General features: G+C 33.3%; 3 long non-coding RNA genes across 6 annotated transcripts in view; 2 read left to right on the top strand and 1 right to left on the bottom strand.

Annotated features, from left to right (window-relative positions):
- LOC143235579 (uncharacterized) overlaps window positions 1–24736 on the bottom strand; it is a 30304-nt gene extending 5568 nt beyond the window's left edge. The window contains exon 1 of the long non-coding RNA XR_013019311.1: window positions 24179–24736. This is a non-coding gene — a long non-coding RNA (uncharacterized LOC143235579). The remainder of the gene's footprint in view (window positions 1–24178) is intronic.
- Window positions 1–27060, top strand: LOC143235576 (uncharacterized). 3 transcript variants are annotated; one of them, XR_013019307.1, is made up of 4 exons: window positions 1–156; window positions 833–940; window positions 26752–26844; window positions 26954–27060. It is a non-coding gene; the product is annotated as an uncharacterized LOC143235576 (long non-coding RNA). The 3 variants fall into 3 exon arrangements; XR_013019305.1 differs by lacking the exons at window positions 26752–26844; window positions 26954–27060 and adding exons at window positions 1427–1537; window positions 1649–1839 and having other exon boundaries at window positions 2–156; XR_013019306.1 differs by lacking the exons at window positions 1–156; window positions 26752–26844; window positions 26954–27060 and adding exons at window positions 312–342; window positions 1427–1537; window positions 1649–1839.
- LOC143235575 (uncharacterized) lies at window positions 16606–18416 on the top strand. Of its 2 annotated transcripts, none has more exons than XR_013019304.1 (4): window positions 16606–16753; window positions 17436–17543; window positions 18016–18123; window positions 18215–18416. It is a non-coding gene; the product is annotated as an uncharacterized LOC143235575 (long non-coding RNA). The 2 variants fall into 2 exon arrangements; XR_013019303.1 differs by having other exon boundaries at window positions 16731–16779.
- Window positions 27061–27512: the final 452 nt, after the last annotated feature.

The following is a 27512-nucleotide window of genomic DNA, read 5'->3' as shown; positions in this document are numbered from 1 at the left end:
AACACATAGTTCGTTGTTGGTTATTTTGCAAACGACTCTTGCTCTTGGTCAATATAAAACGTTCATGCGCTAGGTGAGTTTTAGTGGAAGCAGTGTTTGGATGATAATAAATAAATTTCAAATTCAAAATGTCCGAATCAGTATGTAAATGCGGAGGTATGTTGTGGGGTTGTATTACATGATAAACTAACACAGTTTGTGTTAGACGATAATATTATATGATAAAGGAGAAAAGATATTGGCGGAATTGTGTTTTTACCCGAGATAAACATATATTTGTGGCTGTTTAATAGTAACTAACACTACTATATATCTTTCTTCTTTGTATGTTGACTTCCCATGGTTCGTGAAGTAGTAGTGTGGGCCTTTGTTAATTTAATACTTCGTGATTCAGATTATCTATATCTTGTTTAGTCTTAAATATAACAATTAAATCTTATTATTCACATAACTTTCCCTAACGACGAAATAGTTTCTATGTTGTGTAAAGCTGATAACTCTTAATGTTACTTTTAAACGTGACCATAATCCATCTTAAATGTGGAACTGTACACTATAATTGATAGTACAGGTGTTCTCTTCCAATGATGTAACTGTCTCGAATCTAAGTGATTTTTTATTATTAATAAACATTAATTCGTTGAACTCCTTGAGTTTGTATTACTGAGAAACCTTCATGTAATTGATTGTATTACAAAATATTGTTAATTTCTTTCGCTGTTGACCCTTCCTACATGTCAACTGACCAGTTTGTTGCGTTATTAGTTGTACACGTATTATTATAAATCAACATAATAGCGGTAAACACTTGTACTCTTTCTGTTGTTCAAAGATTCACTGTGCACCTGCGCTCAGGAGTGCACGTGTGGAAAGGAAAGAGGATGTAAGTGCACCACGTGCAACAAAAAAGACGAAACTGATTGGAGTTGTAAGTGTAAAGGTATGTAAGATTTCCTTAATAGCCAAAGACACTCCTTTAAAATATTAACTGGAGCATGTTATAAATTAACGACATGCTGTTTTCGTCGCTACTTAGCTTAGTAATTCTCACGGCGGTGGTGAAATAGGTTATATTGTTATAACACTGTTCTATAGAAAAGGTAACTTCACTATCTTAGTTAAACTAAACTACAAATACATAACCAATAATCAGGCTTATGAAAACTATTGCTATCAATGGTAACTGCTACAATAATTGTATGCATATGGCGCTGTAAATAAGTCTTCTATGTCCCTAACAGTATGTAATAACAAACTATCCGAAAACTCCTGGACTCTGTTACTGTAAGCAATTAGTATGCTTAATTTATGAAATCAAATATGCAATAACTTCTTTGCTCTTTTAATTTATTCACATTACTAGCTTTGTACATATTTAACGATAACTTAAAATACAAATAACTCTACACCATACTGATCTTTTAAGATCCTACCTGCACCTGTAGCGACAAATGTACGTGCGGCCAGAAAGACGGATGTAAATGTACTTCGTGCATGAGAAAAGACGACACTGAGGGAAGTCCATGCAAGTGTACAGGTATGTAAGCTCTTACTAGTTACTATTAAAAAATTTTGTATAAGAGAAACTTATGAATTACTTGTGTAAATAATACTTTTAAAATAACGTCTAATCTTTTCTCCTTTACAGAAGGAGAGCCCTGCAGTTGTACGTCCTGCACGTGCAGTAAGAAAGAATGAAGTTTTTTCTCTCCAGTAACCTGGTTCCAGTTTAATTCCTTTTACTAGATTACACGTTTATTTGTTTCTTAAATTGTTTCCAGTATTAGTTTTTATTTTGACATTGTTTAACGTTTTTCAAATAAACTATTTTTACAAACACTTCGTTCTCCTTTCTGAAGTCCAGATAACTCTTTGCTCGTGTAACGTAATTGTTACTTTATATTTGAGCGAACACACGTGCGTTGTAACTATATTTCAATCTCATTAAGTCTTATTTTATCGGTGAAATCGAGAGTTTCTAAATCGCACGATAATACGTTTACGTTTCACGTAAATGTTTACCATCAATTCTATTAAACAGACTTCACCTTGTTATTTTACTTATGCTTTTATTTATTGTGAATTTTATTAATAAAATTAAATATCATCCTTCCGATAATTTTCTTAATTTTCGAAGCGCATTCGTAAGTTACTCGGTTGATACCAGTACAACCCTTTAAAATAATTACTATTAAATATACATAGAGCCGTGAAGAATTTCAAATGGATGTAAATTACACTTTCTGTAAAATAATGCATAAGACGACCTGCTTGATGGACGGGATAATTTTAAACATAATTGACAATGCTACGTAACGACTATTACTTGTTCAGTAAGTAATAGGTTTCATCTGTTGATCCATTAATCCTTCTACAAGTACTAGTTTAGTTAAATGCTAAACTCATCTCATGCGAATGTCTGTCAGAATGCGATACCTTTCCTACCACCCGCTTTCAACAAGGTGGTAACTGCTAGCTGCACATTGTCAATGAAAGAATCTTACGAAGAAACGCACTATTTATAAAATATGTTACGAAATAACATGTAGAGGAAGGTCGGTACGTCGCAATTAACTCTTAACGGTGCGAATAATAAGAAACTGCCTTTTTCAGAACATTTACAGTCGTTCTTTAAGACTTAATCAGGCTTAAAATGGGGAAAAAGAACTTCAAAATAACACTGGGTAATACTAGACACTACTTAACTTAATCACTTTTGAGAACATCGAATAACTTAATGTGCTCTATAGTTCTCGCTGTTTGGAGAAGCTGGGAAAAGTAAATTTTCTCCTTTGTCGCCTGGACTTTCCTGTTATTGTAATATATAGACTTCTTTAAATGATCAACTGTTTTATGTTCCTACTTTTACCAGGTGAAGTATACCTTAATGTAGCTTAGAAGATCTGAAATATAGTAACCCTTTAATTGATGAGTTTTATTTGTTGTTTATTACTTATCTATAAGCGTTTAATACCCACACCAGTTGTTCTGAGATGCATTTTTAATCAAAGTTGGTTTCTCGTCATCAGAATTATAAATATACCTTACCAAAGATTACTACTTATGTCGCATTCCGCATTGGGAGTTTCTAGATCTTAAATTAAACTCCATCCTTGCCTTACAATTTTTAATTGGAGGATAACGTAGGAAACTATATCATTTGATAGATCAAAACATAAGGTTTCTGTCTGCTGTTTGTAAATAATATAAATCATTCTAACTGTTGGCAGTTCGGTGTAGCAAGTGATTCTGATTGTCTTGTATATATAAACAATTAAATTAAAATGCTAGGTTTATTTTACCCGAGTAATATCTATCAATTAGTAATTATACTTTTCAATTTCAATACATGTTGGCTGAACCTGATCAACTACTATCAGGTTTTATTTTTGGTGCTGGTCAGGTTTTTGAAATCCAAAACTCCTCAATGACAGACTAATCCCAGAAGAAAAAGTAAGAAAAGTTGTAACAGTGTATTGTGTGATGTATTGTTTTTGACAGGTGATTATCCAAGAATGACGGACGAGCCTTGATCGGTGACTCACTTGTATACATTTAGAACTTGTAAGGTGCACAAAATTTTGGAAAGTTTGATTTTCTTTATAATCCTTAAAAAAGAAACGAAGCTACATCGTAAGGCTGTGACAGTTTTACTGGGATATGTGATCACCGTATTCATCAAATGCATAATGTTTTTTAACATTTACCTAAGAAAGTACAGTACTGCCAAACAATATCAGTCAGATCTACAAATTACACATGATAAAATATAACGTATATTTTGCTGTTTTAAATATTTTCTGTACACTTGTAGAAAAGAATGTAAGTTTAACAATTAAGATGGATGCAAGTTTACTACATTGTAAGACAAAAAAGCCCCAGGTGTCAAATGTCTACAAATGTAAAGACATGCAAGCTCTTCTCATAGCAAAGTAAAATTATGCTTAAAATAATTTTAAAAAATTACATAACTATAAAGGAAAGTTTATTGTTTGTAGCTTTATCAACTGTTTTTTATTGTTATGTACACTTGACGTATACTTTTAATAACTAGAATATTGTTAATGGCGTACGTGTAGTATAAAACAATTGTTCCTGTATTCTTGTTGGACTGAAACGTGAATGAAACATTCCAAAGGAAAGATGTTAATTCAAATGTTGTTTGAAGTTATGGGTAACATTGTCTATTGCGTGTTTTGAAAACAAATAATTTAAACATATGGAGACAAGAACAAAAACAACGCACGGTAGCTTTGGGAAATGAAAAATAACTATGGGCGGTCAGAAACGTTTCTCTTCAACCCAATCATGATTACGGATTGTAGGGCGCATGATTTTGGAGTTTGAAGGATGGTTTGAGATTCGAAAATAATAATTTTATAAAGAATAAAAATGAGAATCGGGAGAAGCTGTGAAAACGCTAAGAAAGAAATGTTTGTTTTTAAATTTCGCACACTGGACTCGTAACCTGAGGGTCCCGGCAACACAGAGCCTCAGATACTTGAGGATACCTATGGCTTTCTCTACTGAAGGGAAATAAAGATGTCGCAGATACTTAGTCCCAGATGCCTCTAAGAACCCCAGGGCCTTCTGCGACTTTCATTGTTAGTATCAGTGCCATAAACTTCGGCACAACTAAGTCCTGGTGTTGCGTCAGTACCACCAGTGACACTACCAGTGGATGTGAAGATAACGTAATAAGTGACTAATAAGTTAGAAGATGTTATATTTCTTTCGTACATTGTATTGCTGTTTTAAACTTTCAAGCGTATGTCATGGAATTTCTACTTTCTTTATTTTTATCTATTACACTGTTATGGTGAAATCATGGTGTCCAGCATGTGTTAAGCGTTACTGTGTTCTAGATTCTTTGTTTCTTTGTACTACATAGTAGACGACAATTGTGTATGTAAGCATAGTCCAGTGACGTAGAGTGTATTCAGGTTAGACAGACTGACACTAGAATACATCCTTTTATAGCCGATTATGATACTTACTGGAAGGAACAGCGGACCAGTGCTGTTAGGGAACATAGGTCAAAAGTAACACATAACAAAGAACACGAGTTTAAGTGATATATTTCAGTACGTTTCTCTTACTTTAATTTTCTTCTAGACTATTGAGTTTTATAGGTTTATGGTTTCGTTCCTTGAAAATCAATCTCAAGAGAAGGCCCGGCATGGCCAAGCGTGTTAAGGCGTACGACTCGTAATGTGAGGGTCACGGGTTCGCATCCCCGTCGCGCCAAACATGCTGCCCTTTCAGCCGTAGGGGCGTTATAATGTGACGGTCAATCCCACTATTCGGTGGTATAAGAGTTTGCCAAGAGTTGGCGGTGGGTCTTACACTGCTAAATTAGAAACGACTAGCACAGATAGCCCTCGAATAGCGTTGTGCGAAATTCAAAACAAACAAACAATCTCAAGAGAAGGAATGCTGTGGGGCAAACCCTTTCTAAAAGAACAGAGACTACCAGTATCTGTTTAATTATATCCACCAGTGTTCCTGTATTATTTATAAAACAACGATTTTCCCCTTTTTAAAGTTGTCCATAATTTCAATTTGATACTTAAAAACAAATAATAGAATCTATTTAGATAAAAACTTACAAGTAATAGCTGTGTTTTTGAAAATGTCCGCAATTAAACATTTTAATTAAAAAATTCATTTTTACCTTTTAATTGTACATAAAATTAGTTCAGTTAATGACGTGTTTATATAATTTGACACTTTTCAGACCAAGATCAGGTTTGTTCAAAACAACACTAGACAGCTGAGACCAAGACCGGTATATTTTGTAAACTCTGTAAAAACCTTGCCCAAGAAATTAGGTTGTCTCATTATGTTGTTAAAATACAAACATACATTGTTTAGTCAATAAAACTGATAGATAGGAAAAAACCAAAAGAATGGAAACAACAATAAAAGTATTTTTAATTTTCTTTCATGATTAATCATTATTATTATAATGTAGGAAGTATAATTTTGTAGGCTTCAATGTTATTTTGTTACTGATTTTTAAACTATAAACTCATACTAACATTTCCTTCCCACCTATCTTATGTCTTTCACAAACTGCTACCAATTCTATCTGACGTTTTATTACAATATCAAGGAAGCTGTAGCACTGTCTTTGGAGAATGTTTCTTTATTTTTGAGCACGAAGCTACCCAAAGTGCTGTCTATGCTCTAACCACCACGAGTATCGAAACTCGGTTTCTAACAGTTTAACAGCTATGCAGACATAGCTGTGGGGACGACTGTTCAATGAAAAGCTATTTAAATATCTCCTCACTATCATTTTACAACACTATACATAGTTTCCTTTTATAACAATATCTGTGTAATGATTGAGCCACCTTTTGGTAATGTCTGGAAATATCGTGATCATTTCTTGTATATCTTGTTCTTCACTACACGATAACTGAAAACCAAAACTAAGGTGTCAACCAATTTCACGAGGTGATGTAGTTTCAAACGGTGTATCCTGTTTTATAATACTTATTAGTAATTAGCGGGAATTTTTTTAAAATTATAATTCTAGTATAAAACAAAGTTACCATTACCCCTTGCAATTAGTTTTACTACAGAATTTTGGTGTTCCTTTGCAGCAAGAATTACCAGCTAATTATAGATAAACAACAAATATTACAGTTTAACTTTACTGTATCCACAACATGGTCCAATATACGTCTATTTCTTGTCTATTGAAACAGTGCTTTAAAAACAATACAAAAATCAATAATTTTATTCGACATAGCCTGGTTATTTTTTAATAAAAACAATAACAGTAAGTTTGTATTGAATTACGCGCATAGATACACAAGGGCTATCTGCGCAAGCCGTCTCTAATTCCCTCCGCTAGTAAAGCGGGAGGTCTACGGATTTACAATGTTAAAATTGTAATCGAAGGTTCGAATTCCCTCGGTGGGCTCAGCAGATAGCCCTATGTAGCTTTGCTACAAGAAACACACACACAGACACACCGTCCCTAATTTAGCAGTGTAACACCAGAGAGAAGGTACTAGTCATCACCACCTAACGTCAAACCTTAAGCTACTCTTTTACCAACCAATAGTAGGATTGATCGTTTCTTTATAACGCCTCCCAGGGCCACCTTCTCTTCCTTTGATGTTATGGATCCCAGAATATGATTCTTGTTTGCCATAGGTGGTAGTGCGCATCCGTCAAAATTGATGTTACCATTAGCAACATCATAGACATGATTGTAGTGGTCTTTCACCTGATCTTTACCAAGGCTATATCAGACAGCATTCCGGCCATCCATTATCTCCTCAGCTAGGCGTTTGAGTTAAAAATCGAACATTTTCTGGTACTTTTTAAAATGTTCCACTCGGAGGAGACGTCTCTTGTAAGGCCTTCAGGTAGTTTTTGGGTTTCTAATCGCCTGCTTTGAAGTTCTTTCATTGTTTCAAGATGCTTATGAATGGGAAAGCTCGTCAACCCATTGTTTATTCACAATTTCAACCTCCGGCAATGTTGCTTCATCGAGTCCCTTCTGATCTTTCAGTTGATTGAGAATTTATAACTTTATTCAGGGAGAAGTATTTCTTCCCAATTTAGTGCTTCAAACTGTACGATATCAAGAGGATCTCCACGACTCATGGTGTTATTTGAATCATCGTGGACGGGTGGTTGTACTTTATTGCGTTATCTGAGAATTGCTTAGGAGTTTTTAAAGATAGATATCCTGCACAAAGAAATTTATGTTGTTGCGGCCCGTGGATACTGCTTCCGCATCACGGAGGGTTCGTATTTCTTCCTCGGGCCATACTACCTGGCGGCATCTTGACTCCTTGTAATGGTATATCTCAGGCGTTTCTGATTGTAGGATGACGATGTCTCTTATGTTGAGATAAGCTCGACGTAGTTTTAAATTTCATTTCGCAGATCTCGCAATCAAAGCTTTATGAATCTGATGCAAACATGGAAGTTCGCCGGTAAAGAGATTTTGGAAGATGACAAGCGATGGCGTCATGGTTGCTGTCATCTTTTCCACAGAATTTACATCGTGCTTGTGCCAACGAGTTGTGTTTGTTTGCTAGATGTGCTACAAACTTTGGAAAAGCCATAAACTCGTGTGGACACAAGTCACATGCCATTTTTCATACGACTAGGTTCAGAAACATTGTTGTGCTTGTCTGTTCTATGGAAATATCTGGTCATTCTCTTATTTCATAATTGCCATCCATCGTAATGATATGGCTGACGTTTTTCTCGTTACGCGAGATTCTATAACTTAAGCCGTCCACCTGTGTGGTTCGGCTTCTACTTCCACTGGTAGAAATGTAAGTTGCACCGGTTTTACTTTGAGTACGTGAACTAGTGTTGGAATAGGTATCTATGAATGCCTCTATTGCAGATGTCAGGCTATCATTTCCTTCAAAGCCAGGGAATTGCTTGGAAGCTACCAACCCTGGTTGGTGACAAGTAGTTCACCCTAGCACCCTACAAACGCCAAACCATAGAATAGATTTTGTCAATTAAACGACTTTCCATATTTTTTTAAAATGACCTGCTCCGATATAGGGTCGGCCAGAGAGTCATACTTACTCCTGCCGGTTACCTGCGATTGGTTGAAGTTCTTCACTTGACATTCAGAATTTTAAATCTATCTTGTTATCACATTTACAGTTTGTTTAATTAATAAGCAAAATATTGAAGAAATTAGTTGAAAAGTCATTTCCTTGTGGATTAAGTTAAAGAGTATGTTCAAATGAACTGTTGATTACTATAAGCGAAATATATTTACTTTGAAAAATCTGTCATTAAATTTTTAAAAGACATGAAAAAGTTATTGATTTTTTCTTATTCATTTTCACTGTTTTTCATTAAAAATCTGCAATGTAAACTGCATCCTTTCTTTCATGTTCTTCGTAGATTTGTTTACACATATTTTATACTTATTTATGTCAAATACTTAAGATATCTTTCCTCAGCAAAACATTTGTGAACATGAAATTCAAAACATTTATATTGTCCTCTCAAGATCCAGAGGACCTCAGTCTATTTGCTTATATTGTCAAAGAACGCCAAAAAAACTTTCATTATTGACATGTTTTATGTATTGAGAATAACTGGGAATATGTCGTCGGATTTAAAACTCTTTTGAAATATTATACGTAATTACCAGCGAAAGTACTTGGCTTCATTTGGGTCATTAGGTTGATATAGCTGTCATTTTTCCACTTGTTGCCAAGTTGTAAAGGTTCTTACTAATACCAACTCTGGAACACCCAACATAATGCTGGCCATTAGAAAAGCAAGCACTTTGCAGTTTGAAACCAACAACATTGAATGACTGTCCCTGTGCAATTTTAAACATAAACCATTTCTGAATTAACATATTTTTCTGTTATGTTATCATTATTATCAATGACACTTATTGTTCAACACATTAAATGTTGTTAGGTAATGAACAACTTCTTTTTTGCGTAATTTTTAGCTAGATTGCTTCATTATAAAATGAACATGCATGCAAACATGAATAAATAAGACAAAACTGTACACCCTCAGGGTTCATCTAGTAAGAGGGAAAAATTTGAGATTTGAAAGTTCTTTTTTGTTAAAGCTGTGATGGTCACATTATTTCTTTTGTTTTTTATTAACTTACCGCACAAAAATATGTATCTGTACATACACATGAATTAATAAATAATAATAACCCAGTGCACATCCTCAAGGCCCACTCAGTATGGATACTATATTTTAGATCTCTAGACTTCTTCATCTTGGAGTTACAGCAGTCACATACACACACATTATTTTTATTATAGATAAAGAACAGAATATTAATTCCAACTTCATAACCAACCTAAAATTAATTAAAAAGTATATCATTATTTGTCACTCTTTTTATGTTCTAAAATAAGCATAAAAATATTTCTTACATTATAGATGGGTGTTAAGCTCTAAAAATGAATTGGCAGTTTCTGAGGTTCTTTGACCATCAAATAAGTATTATAGAACAAAGACACTGAATGGTTCCAATATTAAACAATCACGTGAACAACAGAGCCGATTAAACATTAACAATTTTATTATTTTTACATTTCACGCTGCAAAACAGCATATTTATAAGAGTTAAATAAGAAACTTCCAAGAGCTGGAAAGTATTCATGACTTTAAATCTGAAGCTTAATATTTGAAATGTACATATTTTATTTTTGAACTTTTTAAATTTCTCAATGATAACTTTTATAGAATGGAACTAATTAACGGTACTGAAGTACGCACAAGTTTTGGGACAAATTGCACAGTGAAATAAAATGATAGATGAGACATTTTATATATGCTAATGTCATCCTCAATTCTGATAAGTTCTTTATAATGTCTTTCTATTTCACCATTTCAATGTTCAATGCTAGTATATATAGTTCATATGTTATGTCAACAAACAGTAAAGACAAAGTACATTTTAAGTTTTGTATGTCTAAAATTAATTACCATGCATATAACTGTATGTGAAATTGTAATTATAAATGTTTTTATGATGCAAAAATTTCTAATTCTGGTTATGCCTTTTTCTCTGAGACATGGGGCAGCCATCTACTGTCTAGATCTGCTACTCGTAATTAGATTTTCAATCATCATACTAGAAGCTTTAAAACACCTCCTTGTCAAATCACCATCATGAAAGCAACCATCTTCCAGAACTTCTTCCTCATGCTTGAACCACAAAAAACACACAAAAAAACTGTCCATCAAAATTACAAATAACAGAAAAGAGGATGAAGAGAAATAATTTTTGTTCACTCCCAGGTTTTAAAATAAACCTAAAATAGAAACCAAGTATTTTAGTTTATCTCAAAAGAATAAAATTGGAATTTACTTCAAATGGGAACTGCACTGATGACATTCATAAGAATTTTCCAGTAAATACTCATTCATTAATTAGCTACGCCAGTTTTTTTTCCCAACCATCGTGCTCCAAATTAAACAAAATACCTTGGCCGAGCTAACTGGTGAATGTATATATGCTGTAATGTTTTTATCAGTGCCATAAGTGTAGCTAATCTGGCCCGGCATGGCCAAGCGCGTTAAGGCTTAAGATTCGTAATCCGAGGGTCGCGGGTTCGCGCCCGCGTCGCGCCAAACATGCTCGCCCTCCTAGCCGTGGGGGCGTTATAATGTGACAGTTAATCCGACTATTCGTTGGTAAAAGAGTAGCTCAAGAGTTGGCGGTGGGTAGTGATGACTAGCTGCCATCCCTCTAGTCTCACCCTGCTAAATTACGGACGGATCGGTGCAGTGGGCTAACAACCTACTCACTTGAAAACCTTGTTGAAGAATCCGCAAGTGATTGCGGCCTTATGTTCCTTGATGGAATCGAACGGTGAATGAATGAAGTGTAGCTAACAATCTAGTTGCCCCTTTTGACTTTATTCCTTTAAAATGAACACTTAATACATTTTCTGGTTGCACATTCCTTCACACCTAAGATGGTTTTGAATGGGGACTTGTATGAAAAAGTGAAATAAGTGTATGAAACAGAAGAACTGTTGAACAACCCTGAAACTTCATGATGACGAGAAACCCACTTTAAGTCACAATGTATCTCAAGATGGCTGAGAGAAGTATTAAAAAATTTATTAGAATATAGTAGAGTACAACGTTTCGATCTTCTTGTTAATCTAATGATGACATATGGAGGTTGAAACGTTGTCCTCTACTTTATTTTAATAAAAGTTTTAATAGCCATAGCAGCTGTCTTGAGATACACCCCTAAATCGTCCTTTTTTTCAATTAATACCAATCTCTAAGACAAAACTATTTTACTGTTGTCACAATCCCTTTACTACTAGTAATATTTCTTTCATTCTTCTATCTGATTATTTTTTTTCATCATTGTTAACTATATACTTTATTATCTTAATTTTCATCACTGGAACTTAAAGTCTTTTGAATTGTTATGCATTAATTTCTTTCCCATTTGTAGGTTGAGCTTGCCCTCGGCTACTACTCCTACGTTTGTGATATTACAAACCTCATTTACTCCTAGTAATTTACACTATATTGATAGCTATCTGTTGCTTTAAGTCGAGTTTTCAAGTTAAAACCCTACATTTCATACTATCTTCAGCTTTTGTTTTGTCTGGGGTACAAACTTTTGCCTGACTCTATGAGTCTTTGTACATTTCCGTCTATAAATTACCGATTCCTGCTTGCTTCCTCCCATTCAAAATTCCAACTACTCTGCATTAACAAGATGCTATATGAGTAGCATGACAGTTACAAGTCTGTTCTTACCCCTATCAATACCTCGTTCATTGGAAAGAGTTCTTCTTTCAAACCTCAATATGGCCTAGCTACCTTTTCTTCATCTTCGTGGTTGGAACGAGCAAGTCACATGTCCATCACCTTTTACAAGAGCTTGTATCACAGATCCAGTGGTAACTATTTCAGGCCTCTGTGTTTTCATATCCTAGATCTTCTTTGGGAGCTTATGGCCACTACCTTGTGATTTTAGCTGTATATTTTCCTCGCTTTCTAAATCGACTGGTAGATTGATTATCTTCTCTCAATTAGGTTCTCCTCATGAACTGGTTCCTCATTTCACTAATGCCATTAAGTTATTTTTTTCAAACAAATCCTCTAAAAAATTAACCTCCAGATAATTTTCTTAAACATTAAGTACACAGTAATCTTTTTCACAATTAACATCTTCAAAAAGTAACCTCCAGATAAATCTTTAAAACGTAACTTTCGGGTAATTTTCTTAAAATTACACATCAATTATTTCTTTTAAAATTACCCTCTAGGTAATTTTTAAAAAGCATTACCTCATAAAAAATTACCTCCAGATAGTTTTCTTTAAAATTAATATCTAGATAATTCTCTTTAAAATTAACTTTATGGAAGTAATATTTTAGTTACTTTCTTAAACAATAACTGCCATTTAATTTTCTTACAAAATAGCTTACAAATAATTTTTCTTAACATAACCACTACCCAGTGGCCCAGCGGTGTGTCTGCGGACTTACAACGCTAAAAACCGGGTTTCTATACCCGTGGTGGGCAGAGCACAGATAGCCCATTGTATAGCTTTTGTGCTTGATTCAAAACAACAACAATAACCAGAAAATTTTCTTAAAATTACACACTCGGTAATTTCAAAATTTAAAATGAAATACATTGGATTGCACCTACGACAGATATCATTTTTTTCCTTATCAGTAGCTTATTAATTATCTGATCTTCACATCTACTGGCAATGTCAAATATGGTACGGACACAACACCAGGAAATAGTTGTTCTGGAGTTTATGGAACTAATACTGACCGTCCAAGGTGGCAGATGGCCATAGTGTTCTTGGAGGCATGAGAAACTTCATTTCCCATTGTTGAAAGCTTGGTTCACAAAGAATCGGTGTTAGACTGTTCACACGATTTATTTAAAACTAGCAAATCTGTTACTTATTCTCTACGGCAAATTTATGTCCCTTCAATAGAGAAATCATGGGCATCCTCAACTATCTGAGGCTTCAATGTTGCGATAGTGTTTCATTCTGGTTTCTGTCGTGAAGGTGTGTAGCAGGAATCTGTAAGGAACAATGACTGAAGCCTGAGGCCTTTGCTTTTAAAAAAAATACAGAAAAACTAGCGAAAGACGTTAATTTAGATAGCAGAAATCTGGATACAAGTGCTGAGATTGCAAGATGTGTAGAAGTAAATACTTAGTTACTGAACACTTGCTGGACAATTAGTGGATTTAGGGTAGTAATGTTTACTCCCACCCATTCTCTCTGAAAGAATCTTTGCACATCAAACTCAAGGATTTCACGATTTCCCTTCAACATATCTGTGCTGAATTAAACCAGCTGTTTGTAGACATGCTGCCATTGTAGTCCATAGCAGACAAGGAATCACCTTATGCCAAACGACAAATGGCTTCGTCAGTAGCCTGCTATTTGGTTGCCATACAGATAATGTGAAGTTCTAGTATGAAGGCGTTGGAAAATACTTCTTGGTTTATACAATGTCCAGCGTATTGGATAAGACATGCAGAGTCACCTTTAACGAATAATCCTTTGACTTGCTTTTATCGCATTCTCATAGGAACTTTCTTCCATTTACAAGTTGTATAACATCTCCATGGTTTACAAGACATCCCCAGATGGTTCGTATTTACAGATCCCCTCTGCCGATTACAGTTACATACACCACATTTTGAAACACAACAATACAACGGATTCCTAAAACAAAATACCTCTTATTTAATATTTGTATTAAGAATAATTGCAACAACAATACTTTGATCAAAGGATGAAAACATCTTTAGATTTCTTAGTAGCATTAGCACGGTCATTAGTTGTTGCTGAAATCTTGACTCTTTACAAAATCAGCAGGTCCTCATAAGACAGGTACATTGGCCAAAATGTACAATTTACCTCATAATATTTCAAATGTTTCTGTTCTTTTCTAGTTAAACCATCTACAAATCACTTCTTGGATATCTTGTGGTTTTGGGAAGGTCTCCAAATCTAAAACAGCTCAATGACAAATTGGTCTATATAAGATTTCAGAACAGGATGTATCATAATTCATCTCTACGTCAAGTATTTGGTTTAATGATATTAGTCGTATTTCACATTCAAATGTTGGTCTTTAAATGATTCGAAAAAGAAATGTAATTATTAAACATAAACTGAAGTAGGTTTCAAAAGGGTTAGTTTTATTTCGTTTAACGTTTCATTCGTCATACGCAATTCGTACGTAACCAACTTAATCGCCTTTGACAGAATAGAAAAAAATGTTTCAAATAAGTTACACAAAGATGTGAAATTCGTCAAAATTACTCTGTGGATCTAATAAACTTTTACCATATTATAATATTATCAAAAAATAACAATAGCTAAACATATGGAGAATGAGCAAAAAATATTGTACCCTCCCATGAAAATGGTGTTAATTTGTTCCATCTTCTATTAGAAAACATAAGAATATGAAAACTATATGTTTTTCGTACGCACTCTACGAGATCTGTTCAAATATGATTTCGGATTCGAATTTTAACTCTAAATTTCATAAATGCCTGAAATTTTCATGATTTTAGTTACATTTTTTCATGAAAAGTGTTGTGCACTTGCTGCAATTTGTTAGATAATCTTATTACAATAAGCCAACAAAATAATATTACAATTAGCCAACAAAATAATTAAACAATTTTGAAGTCATTAAGACATATCTTACAAATATGAGAATGCATGGGCTGAGTTAAACCAATTAATGAAAGATTTCAAGCCAAACATTGAAGATTACCTTTTTGTATTACTTAAAGAAGGCGGTCAGTCAATCACTCATTGAAAACATAGAACGTCGATGTGAAGCAGGTTTGAAATCCAAGGGAATATCAACTATATATTCACCTGCAAAACTAGATTTGTTATTTTGAGTTTAATTTTTATGTTTGATTTTTCAAGAGTAATTACTTTGGATTGTCTTGAACTATAACATCATCCTTAGACGAAAGAAAGGTCACCTTGCTAACAATCTTGTGTTTATCAACAACTTTCCCCAAACCAAATCGTTTCCCAACAGCCATGTTACACATTCAATTGGTAGGTCTTACTCCAACAACATTTGGTCCCGAAAATAGGTGTGATGTTAAACAAATGTTATAAAGAAGAAAAGTAAAAATCTACCTTTAATGTCCTGAGAAAAAACAGACTCATCAGTAGCAGAACTGGAGTTTAAAGGCAGTATACCTTCCAACAAACATGGTTGGTTTAGCTGTGTTATTGTCGCGTAAAATACGTATGGTCATGGGTTTAGCGAAAACATTTGCCAATAACACAGCACCAACAAACGTAAAAAGTCTAAATTTCTACCTAACTACATCAATTTTTACATCTGTGGCCAAATAAACAACATCGGGTAGTCTGGTGAATCTATGTCCACATACAGACACAAACTCTTATGATTTCTCTTGTTCGAACTGCAACAATCAAACATAACAAAAGCAATTTTTACAGAAATGGCAGAGTAAAGAACAAACCACCTACACCAAAGATTCCAATAAAAGAAAATATAAATATAAACCACCATTCTCTATTGATTCTTTATATTGTTATGAATGAAGCGAGTGTATCACTATAGACTACCCTTATATAACCAATTCATTGAGCCCTTGGTGACTGTGTTATTCTTATCAGACTAATTTGTAAATCTGACGTAAGTTATAATTTCTAACACTTTGTTAATGTCACTTCACACTTACATCGTAACTTTCACCCTTTTAATTTTGTGTATTAGTTATCTATGCTTTATTTATTACAATGTTGTTTTGGTTTGTTTATATTGAAACCCGAACTTTCAGCGTTTTAAACCAACAAACTTGCCACTGATGGAGTGGACAGGAGGTATTACTATATTTTGTTACGTTTAACAATAGAAGCTGGAAAAACATTAGAAAGTGATACACCTAATACCTGAAGTTACGTGTGTTTTATTCACAAAAAGTAGACAACACAGCGAACACTTTTTCTGGCCCTATTCAAATCACTTATGATAAATATTTGGATATATTATTCTTTATACTAATTAGGACATATTTACTCATCGTGATTGGCTAGAAATAACACATGGTTCGTTATTGCTCATTTTGCACACGAATCTTGCACTTGGTGAATATAAAAACTTCACGCGCGTGTTTAGTTTGAGTGGAAGTTGTGTTTTGGTGTAAATAAGTTTTAAATTAAGAATAATGTCTGATTCAATTTGTAAATGTGGAGGTATGTTGTGGGGTTTATGTTACACGGTAAACAAACTCAATGTTTGTGTACGAAAATTTTATTGTGTGATAAGAGGACTTATTCCAGATAAATGTTCATTGGTGGTGGTTCAATAGACTGAAAACTACTACTACGTATTTTGTATGTTGGCTTCACATTTTGTGTGAAGCATTGGTTTGGGTCTTTCTTTGCTTAATACTGCATGATTTAAGAGTTTTAATGTTTATTTATTAGATCTTAAACTTCCCAGTTAAATCTTGCTATTTATGATTATTTAACCACCAACTAGTGTTTACGCAGTGTGAAGCTGATAACTGTAGAATGTAGCTCTTATTTAAAGTAAACGCTAAGTTTACTTTAAACATGACTATAATTAACCTTAAACATCGAACTTTTACAATGATTTGTATTTAGGCTTTTCCTCTTCCACTGATGTACTTTTTGCCTCGAATCGAGTATTTTTTGTTATTATTAAACGTTAATACGTTTAACTACTTAATTTTGTATGATTTGAGAAATCTTTACAATAATAATGCATAAATTATTGTAATATGAACGGTATTTGTAAACTTCTTCAATTTTATAAGTGTTAACTGGACAGTTTGCACCATTTTGTACACGTATTATTATTATAAATCAACGTAATAGCTATAAACACTTGTACTCTTTCTGTTCTTCAAAGATCCACTGTGCACATGCACTAAAGAAGGCACGTGTGGGAAGGAAGGAGGATGTAAGTGCACCACGTGCAACAAGAAAGACGAAACGGATAGGAGTTGCAAATGTAAAGGTATTAACAGTTTCCTTACTACACACCAACACGCGCTTAAAACATTAACTGGAATATGTTGTAAAATAAGATGTTTTAGTAACTACTTTGCTTAGTAATTCTTGCGGCGTGTTGCAGTGGACTGATTTTACAACATAGTTCTACAGAAAAGATAACTTCACTGTCTTCGTTAAGCTAAACGAATAATGCATAACACGTAGTCGGACATTTTGAAAACTGCTGCTACTGCTGTACATGATTGGATACGACATTATAAATACTTTTATTCAATGTTAATAACACTATGTAGTAACAAAATACCTGAAATTCCCTAGTCTCTTACTGTAAATAATAAACATACTTAGTTTATGAAATCAAATGTACAATATCATCCTGAAGCCTTTGGTTTTTTTTTATTTATTCGAATTACCAGCTATGTATATATTTAACAAATCTTAAAATAGAAGTAACTATACCATACTGATATCTTCAGATCCTACGTGCACCTGTAGCGACAAATGCACGTGCGGCCAGCAAGACGGATGTAAATGTACTTCGTGCATGAAAAAGCACACCGAGGGACGTCCATGCAAGTGTACAGGTATGTAAACTCTTACTAGTTGAAAAAAAATTTAAGAGTGACTTATTTGTGCAAATAATACTAATAAATAACGTCTAATCTTCCTTTACAGAAGGAGAACCCTGCAGTTGTACGTCCTGCACGTGCAGTAAGAAAGAATGAAGTTTCTCCTACCTATTAATTGGGCTGGTTCCAGTTTAATTCCTTTACTAGATTATTCGTTTATTTTTGTTTTTTAAATTGTTTCCAATATTATAGTTTGTCTATTTTGACATTATTTAACGTCTTTCAAATAAACGTTTACAAACACTTCATTCTCTTTTCTGACCTCCAGAAACTTCGACTGCTGGAGAAGCGTAATTGTTACTTTATAATTGAACGAACCCTCTTACTTTGTAACGATATTGCAAACTCGTTAATAACTTTGTTTTTAAGGTGAATCAAGAATTTCTGATTTTCGTATTAATCTTTTAGATTTGAGGGAACTATTTACCATCAATTTTATTGAATATAACAGGTATAGAACTTGTGCTTTCATTTATTGTGATATTACAATCGCTCATGATTTGATATTTAAATTTCTTTTAAATGTTTAGGAACTTCATGTTCTTAATTTTACCAGTTAAAATATATTTTAACGTCTTCTCTTTAGGAACATTGTGAATGTAGCCTAAAGGCTGCTATAGGTTGTAACACTTCTTTTGATAAGTTTTATTTCTTGTTCTCTGCTTAATTGTTTAATACCACCACGAGCTGTTCTGAGATGCATCTTTATTCAAAGTAGGATTCTCGGCAATAGAATTGTAAATATATTTCACTAAAAAATACTATTGTCGCGTTCCGTATATGTAGTTTTTTACATTATAAATTAAACTCCATCCTTGCCATACAATTTCTCGTTGGAGGAAAACCTAAAACAATATATCATTTGCTAGGTTAAAACATCAGGTTTCTGTCTGTTTGTGAATAATGTAAATCATCTAAACTATTGGTAGTTTATGAAACTCTGACAGTTCGAGGGGAAAAGTTAATCTTGTTTATATAAACAATTAAATATAAAGCTGTTTATTTTACCCGAATAATATCAATAATAATTATTAATTATCGTTAGCTTTTCAATATGTATTAGGTTTTCCTTTTGGTGCTGGTCAGGTTTTTAAAATCTACAACTTCTCAACGGCAGATAAAACCCAAACACAAAGTAAGATAAGTGGTAACAGTGTACTTGGTGATGTTTTGTTTTTGACAGGTAATTAATTATGTAAACAAGAAATTACGAGCCTTGTACGGTTTGTCACTCTTACGTTTAGAACTTGTTAGGTGCATATAATTTTGGATATTTGATATTCTTTGTAATCCTTACACATTTTATAACGTGAGGTTGTAACAGTTTTACTGGGATATGTGATTCCCGTATTCATCAAATGCATAACGTTTTATAATATATACCTGAGAAAGTACAGTACTGCCAAACAATATCAGTCAGATGTACAAATTACACATGATAAAATGTAACATTTACTTTGCCGTTTTAAATATTTTCTGTACACTTGTAATAGACAATGTAAGCGTGATAATTAAAAGGCATGGAAGTTAACTAGATTGTCAGACAAAAGATTCCAGATGACAAAAGTCTCTACAAATGTAGAGATATGTAAGGTCTTCTCAAAGCAGGTTAAGATTATACTAAGAATAATTAAAACAGAAATCTCTCAACTACAAGAAAACATTGTTTTTAGCTTTATCAAGTGTTTTTATTGTATTGTGTACTAGACGTATTTTTTTTAACAACTAGAAACTGGTTAGTGGCGCACATGTAGTATAAAACAATTATGCTCCTGTGTTGTTGGATTGAAACGTTAATGAAAGAATCCAAAGGAAAGATTTTAATGGAAATATTTATGGGTAACATTGTTTGTTGTGTTTTAAAATTTAAAACATATGGAGACGAGAACAAAAACAACGGACGGTAGCTTCGGGAAATTAAAAATAACCATGGGCGGTCAGACACGTTTCTCTTCAACCCAGGCGTGATTGGGGATTGTAGGACATGATTTATTGAAATTCGAAAATAACATTTTCTTCGTAAACCTTTATCAATAAAATAAGAAAATCGGGAGAAGCTGCAAAGACGAAAAGGAAGAAAGATTTGTTTTTGAATTTCGTACGCTAGACACGGAATATGAGTCCCGGTAACATTGGAGCCTCAGAATATTAAGGATGCCCATGAATGTTTCTACTGAAGGGAAATAAAGATGTTGCAGAGACTTAGTTCCAAATCCCTCCAAGAACACGAGGGCCACCTGCAACCTTTGATTGTTAGTATCAGTGCCATAAACTCTGGAACAACTAAGTCCTGGTGTTGTATCAGTACCACCATTAGTACTGCCAGTGGATGTAGAGACAACACGTGAATAATAAGCTAGAAAGTCTTATCTTTCGTTCGTACAGTTTATTGTTGTTTTGACCAGTGCTGTCAAGGAACAAAGGTCAAAAGTGACATTGGACTAAGAACGTGACTTTAAATAATAAATTTCAGTACTTTAATTTTTTACTAGACGATCGAGGTTTATAGGTCAATAGTATTCGTTTCTTCAAAATCAATATCGAGAGAAGGAAGGTTGTGTGGCTAAACCCTTTCTAGAAGAACAAACTATCAGTGTCTGTTTAATTATATTCACCAGTCTTCCTGTTTTATTTATAAATCAATGATTTTTTTTTTCCATTTTTGAACGTAGTCCATGATTTCAATTGTATACTTAAACATTTAATAAAGAAATCTATTTGGATAAAAACCTGGAAGTAATATAGTAATTTCGATATCAGCATCCGGATTTGAATATTTTCCTCTATGAACATTTTAACTAAGTTTATTTCTACTCTTTAACTGTAGATACTATTACTTTAGTTAAAGAAGTGTTTATTTAATTTCACACTTTCAAGACGAAGATCAGATTTGTTGAAAATACTACCAAACTGAAACCAAGACCGGTATATTTTGTAAACCCAGTAAAATTTTTCCCAAGAATTTAGGTTGTCTCGTTATGTTGTTAAAATACAGACAATGTTTAGTAACTAAAACTGATAGAAGTAAACCAAAATAATGCAAAGAACAATGAAAGTATTTTTAATTTTCTTTCATAATTAATCATTATTATTATTATAATGTAGGGAGTATAATTTGGTAGCCTTAAATGTTATTTTGTTACTGATTCTTAAACTATAAAATCATAATAACATTTCCTGTCCACTTGTCATATTATCCTTTCCACAAACTGCAAATAGGTCAACCTAACGTTCTATTATAATATCAAACAAGCTGTAGTACTGCCTTTGCAGAATGTTTGCTACTGAGCACGAAGGTACCCAAAGGGCAATCTATGCTCTGATCAACACGAGTATCAAAGCTCTGTTTCTAACAGTTTAAGTCTGTTGACATTCCTGTGGAGACGACTGTTCAATGAAAAGCTATTTAAATATCTTCTCACTATAACTTAACAACACTATACACAGTTTCCTTTTATAACAATATCTATGTAATGACTGAGTCGTGAGGTAAAGTCTGTAAATATCTTAAATTCTTGTTCTTTACTACATGATAACTCAAAAACCAAAACTTAGGTGTCAACCATTATCGTGAGGTGTATCCGTTTTTATAATACTTGTTAGTCAGCGGTAATGTTTTGAAAATTATAATTCTACTATAAAACAAAGTTACCATTCTTTCTTGCAATTAGTTTTACTGCAGAAATTTAGTTTTCCTTTAAAAAAACAACTTAAATACAAGAAGAAGCATGAATTATCAGCCAATAATAGATAAATAACAAATATTACAGTTTAACCTAAATGTATTTAGAACTTGGTTCATTATACATTTATTCTCTCACTATTGAAACGGTGCTTTAAAAACAATACTAAAATCAATGCTTTTATGTGACATAGTCTGAATATTTTTGAATAAAAGCATGAATAGTAAGTCACTTTACTCCCTAATTTCTATGCAATTAAGCCCGGCATGCCCAGGTGGGATAATGCGTTCAACTCGTAATCTTATGGTCGCGTGTTGAATCCCGGTCGCACCAAACATGAGCGCCCTGATCGTTGGTAAAAGAGTAGTTCAAAAGTTGGCGTTAGGTGGTGATGACAAACTTCAGTTACTTTCCTAATCTGAGAAAGACAGTAAATACGTTCTCTGATGTTGAAATGAAAGAGAATAAACTGGAATAATACAAAAATAAATTACAAGGGCTGCTTCATCATTTACTAGAAAGCTTTGAAGAGGAGAAGAAACTGAAGCCCTGCTTCGCCTTTCTTGTAAATCCATTCATGGCTGATGTAACCAGTGATGATTGTCCAAATCTCAAACCTATGGTTACAGTCATCTGCTGTGAAAATGGAACTAACAGAACTACAGCAGGACCTTGGTCTAATGTTGATCCATAAATTCCATTCTACAAATGAATTCTACTTTCTTCAAGAAAGTTCCAGAAAGACAATGGACTGAACTGAAGAAAACCAGTGTACGACATACTGCTGTGAATCACTGTATTTGTAATGAAGTTTGAGAAGTCGAAGCATCGTGCAGTTCTTACAAATCAACATATGACGGAGCAAATTCGTATAGCTTTGACAACATATCAGCTAGAATTTCAACGACCCACAATCAAGATGGAAACTCACAAGACCTCTACCAGCAGTAAATAGTCTGATAATTGTATCAATGTGGGTTTGTGTTAAAAAAGAAACTATTATACGACTAAAGTTTTTTTATTAAAATATTTATTAATGTTTTAGATATTTTCCTTCATGTTTTGATCAGAAATTTACTAAGACAAATAAATATTATTACAAATATCTTGTTTTAACCCATTTTATTTTTATTTTGGCGGTCTCATTTAATGTGAATGAAATGTAAATTTGCATATTTTTCTTAGATGTTTTCGTAGTTCATTACCGTATTAAATACGCTTAACATATTTAAAACAATGAGCCAGGACTTTGAAAACATTTGGACTATATATGTATAAACAAACCACAAACATGAATAAATATTATTACGCACATGTATTTTTTAATATTTATGTAATATTTAGGTAGTAAAATGTACATGTAACAATAAAAGCGTGTGTGTAATATTTGTTATGTCTTTGGACTCCCATACATCAGAAGATTATCGAATGTGGCTCTTACAGAAAGCAAGTTCGGCCACTACTGCTATACGCCCTTTGGAATGATTTCCCCTTTCTCCTGTTGGTTATTACGTGCACTCTTATTAATATTAACTGACAAGTGCGAGTTGATGTCCTCCCTACAATTTATATAATAACACCATATTATTTCGTGAATATTACTTTTGTTAACTGGATTCTTCCATTAACATCGTGCTTCCAGCAATTATCACTTCTTCAGAAGATAGTGTAGATATTGTACCGTACTTTTACAGATATTCACCTAAAAGATGTTTGTAGAAGGATTGAATATGTAACAGAAAGAGGATACAACTGTACAAAGTCACTTCTTTCAATTAATTTTTATAATAACAAGAAAGAATCTACATACTTGTACACTTACATAAACTTTTTTCATTTTCATCCTTTTCGTTGCACAAAGTGCACTTACATCCGTCTTCTTGGCCACTCGTGCATTTTTCACCACGTGCACATAGGATCTTTAAGAAGAAATGTGGCATAAATTAAGTAAAATTTGATATTTATGTTAAGTTGTACATTAATATCTGATTTAGTCAGAAACGTTACTTTGTGGTTTACATTTAGAAGTCTTAAATGAAGGACACGTACAGACAAATGTTTTACCCAGCTAAATATACACACAACTCTCCCAGTTAACTTTCCCTTGTTAAATATTTAATATTCTAAGGTGAAATAACTTAGACAATTACAGTTTAGATAACTTATAGTATCCTACATCTAAATTCTTTAACCACGAGGTACAACGTTAAAGCAAAAGAGCTACTGAAGTGATGGATTAGTGTGACACTTCGAAGTTGGTGTCCAGCTCGACATAATTATACTCTGCTATTTAGATTAGCTTTCTTGTACACGAGAAAAGTAATTACTTTGGATTCTCTTCGTCAATAACATCATTCATAGTCCAAAGAGAGGTCACCTTGCTAACAATCTTGGGTTTATCAACAAATTCTCCCCAGCCCCATCGTTTTCCAACAGTAATGATATACCCTATGTTGGCAGAGAAGGTCCTACTCCAACCACAACTGTTCCGGAAAATTAACATATCTATTTTTACTGCTCTGAGAAGAACTCGAATTTAAAGGCAGTATACCTTCTAACAACAATGGTTTAGCTGTCTCTTTACCACGTAAAGTACGCATGGTCATAGGTTTAGCAGTAACATTTGTCAAAGGCACAGAACCAACAAACGTAAAAGGTCTAAATTTCTCCCTCACTGCATCAGTTTTCACATCTGTGGCCAAATGAACAAGATCAGGTGGTCTGGTGTATCTATGTCCATACATAGACACAAACACTTTTTATTTCTCTTGTTCGAACTGCAAAAATCAAACATAACATAAGCAATTGTTTTATAGAAATGGCAGAGTAAAGAAAAAACACCTACACCAGATATTCCAACGAAAAGAAAAGAGAACATGGTAGCGCTCTTTTATAAACATAACTGAAAAGAGTTTTAAAATATCTCACACTTTTTGGTGATAAACTGGTAAGTAGGCGAGAGTGGTCGAGCTGAGGAGACGTTGTGATATTAAAAATTTGCAATAATAAGTTTATCAGTATTTAATACAGCTGATAGCGTAGGCATTTCAAATTTACAATAATTATCTTGTCGGAGAGAAAAAACTTAAATAATGATTTTAATAAACTATTTACCATTTAATATAAACCAGCATTCTGTATCAATTATTTATATTATTAACAATGAAGCTAGTGTATCACTAGAGATTATCCTTATATAAGCAATTCATTGAGCCCTTAGTAATTGAATTATTCTTATTTAACTAACTTGTAAATCTGACGTGAGTTATAATTCTTAACACTTTGCTAATGTCACTTCACACTTACATAGTAAGTTTCACCTTTTTAATTTTGTGTATTAGTTATCTATGCTTTATTTATTATATTGTTGTTTTGGTTTGTTTATATTGAAATTCGACTTTCAGCCTTTTAAGCCGACAAACATGCCAATGATGGGGTGGACAGGAGATATTACTATACTTTGTTACGTTTGACAATGGAAGCTGGAAAAACATTATAATCTGACACACCTAAGATCTGAAGTTACGCGTGTTTTAATTACAAATAGTAGACAGCAAAGTGAACACCTGTTTTGGTCACGTTCAAAACAATTAATTAATTAATTTCAAATTCAAAGTGTCCGAATCAGTGTGTAAATGCGGAGGTATGTTGTGGGGTTTGTATTACATGATAAACTAACACAGTTTGTGTTAGAAGATAATATTATATGATAAAGGATAAAAGATTTTGGCGGAATTGTGTTTTTACCCGAGATAAATATGCATTTGTGGCTGTTTAATAGTAACAAACACTGCTACATATCTTCTTTCTTTGAATGTTGACTTCCCATGGTTGCTGAAGTAGTAGTGTGGGCCTTTGTTCATTTAATACTTCGTGATCTATATCTTGTTTAGTCTTAAATATAACAATTAAATCTTATTATTCGCATAACTTTCCCTAACGACGAAATAGTTTCTATGTTGTATAAAGCTGCTAACGCTTAATGTTTTACTTTAAACGTGACTCATAATCTATGTTAAATGTGGAACTGTACACTATATTTTATGGTACATGTGTTCTCTTCCAATGATGTACTTGTCTTGAATCGAAAAGTGATTTTTTATTATTAATAAACGTTAATTCGTTGAACTCCTTGAGTTTGTATTACTGAGAAACCTTCATGTAATTGATTGTATTACGAACTGTTGTTCATTTCTTCATTGTTCACCTTTCCTACATGTTAACTGAGCAGTTTGTTGCATTATTAGTTGTACACGTATTATTACAAATGAACGTAATAGCTATAAACACTTGTATTTTTTCTGTTCTTTAAAGATTCGCTGTGCACCTGCGCTCAGGAGTGCACGTATGGAAAAAGAAGGAGGATGTAAGTGCATCACGTGCAACAAAGAAAGATGAAACTGATTGGAGTTGTCAGTGTAAAGGTATGTAAGATTTCCTTAATAGCCAAAGACACTCCTTTAAAATATTAACTGGAGCATGTTATAAATTAACGACATGCTGTTTTCGTCGCTGCTTAGCTTGGTAATTCTCGCGGCGGTGGTGAAATAGGTTATATCGTTATAACACTGTTCTATAGAAAAGGTAACTTCACTATCTTAGTTAAACTAAACGACAAATACATAACCAATAATCAGGCTTATGAAAACTATTGCTATCAATGATAACTGCTACAATAATTGTATGCATATGGCGTTGTCTTCTGTGTCCCTAACAATATGTAATAACAAACTACTAAATCTCCTGGACTCTGTTACTATAAGCAATAAGTATGCTTAATTTATGAAATCAAATATGCAATAACTACTTTGCTCTCTTAATTTATTCACATTACCAGCTTTGTATGCATTTAACCAAAACTTAAAATACAACTAACTGTATCCCATACTGATCTCTTCAGATCACAAATGCACGTGCGTCCAGAAAGACGGATGTCAGTGTACTTCATGCATGAGAAAAGAAGACACTGAGGGAAGTCCATGCAAGTGTACAGGTATGTAAACTCTTACTAGTTAGTATTGAAAAACTATATAAGAGTGACTTATGATATATTTATGTAAATAATACTTTTAAAATAACATCTCTTCTTGTTTCCTTTGCAGAAGGAGAACCCTGCAGTTGTACGTCCTGCACGTGCAGTAAGAAAGAATGAAGTTTCTTCTATCCATTGGGCTGGTTCCTGTTTAATTCCTTTACTAGATTATTCGTTTATTTTGGTTTTAAAGTGTTTCTAATATTAATTTGTTTATTTTAACATTGTTTAACGTTTTCAAATAAACTATTTTTACAAACAATTCGTTCTCTTTTCGGAAGTCCAGAAAATTCGACTGCTAGTGAAGCGTGAATGTTACTTTATATTTGAACGAACCCTCTTACGTTGTAACGATATTGCAAACTCTTTAAATAACTGTTTTTAAGGTGAAATAAGAATTTATGATATTTGCAATAATGTTTAGATATGACGTAACTGCTTATCTCCAAATTTATAGAATATAACAGGTGTAGACTTGCTCTTTTTATAGAACTTGTGCTTTCATGGTTTATATCGCAAACGTTCAATAACACGTTAATACTTTCGAAGCGCTTTCGTAAGTTACTCTGTTGATACTAGTACAGCTTTTTAAATAAATTACAATTAAATACGCATGGAGCCGTGAAGAA

Source organism: Tachypleus tridentatus, chromosome 12, assembly GCF_004210375.1.
Source record: "Tachypleus tridentatus isolate NWPU-2018 chromosome 12, ASM421037v1, whole genome shotgun sequence".
In the NCBI taxonomy this organism is placed as follows: Eukaryota; Metazoa; Arthropoda; class Merostomata; order Xiphosura; family Limulidae; genus Tachypleus; species Tachypleus tridentatus.
This window is presented reverse-complemented; position numbering and strand designations above follow the sequence as displayed.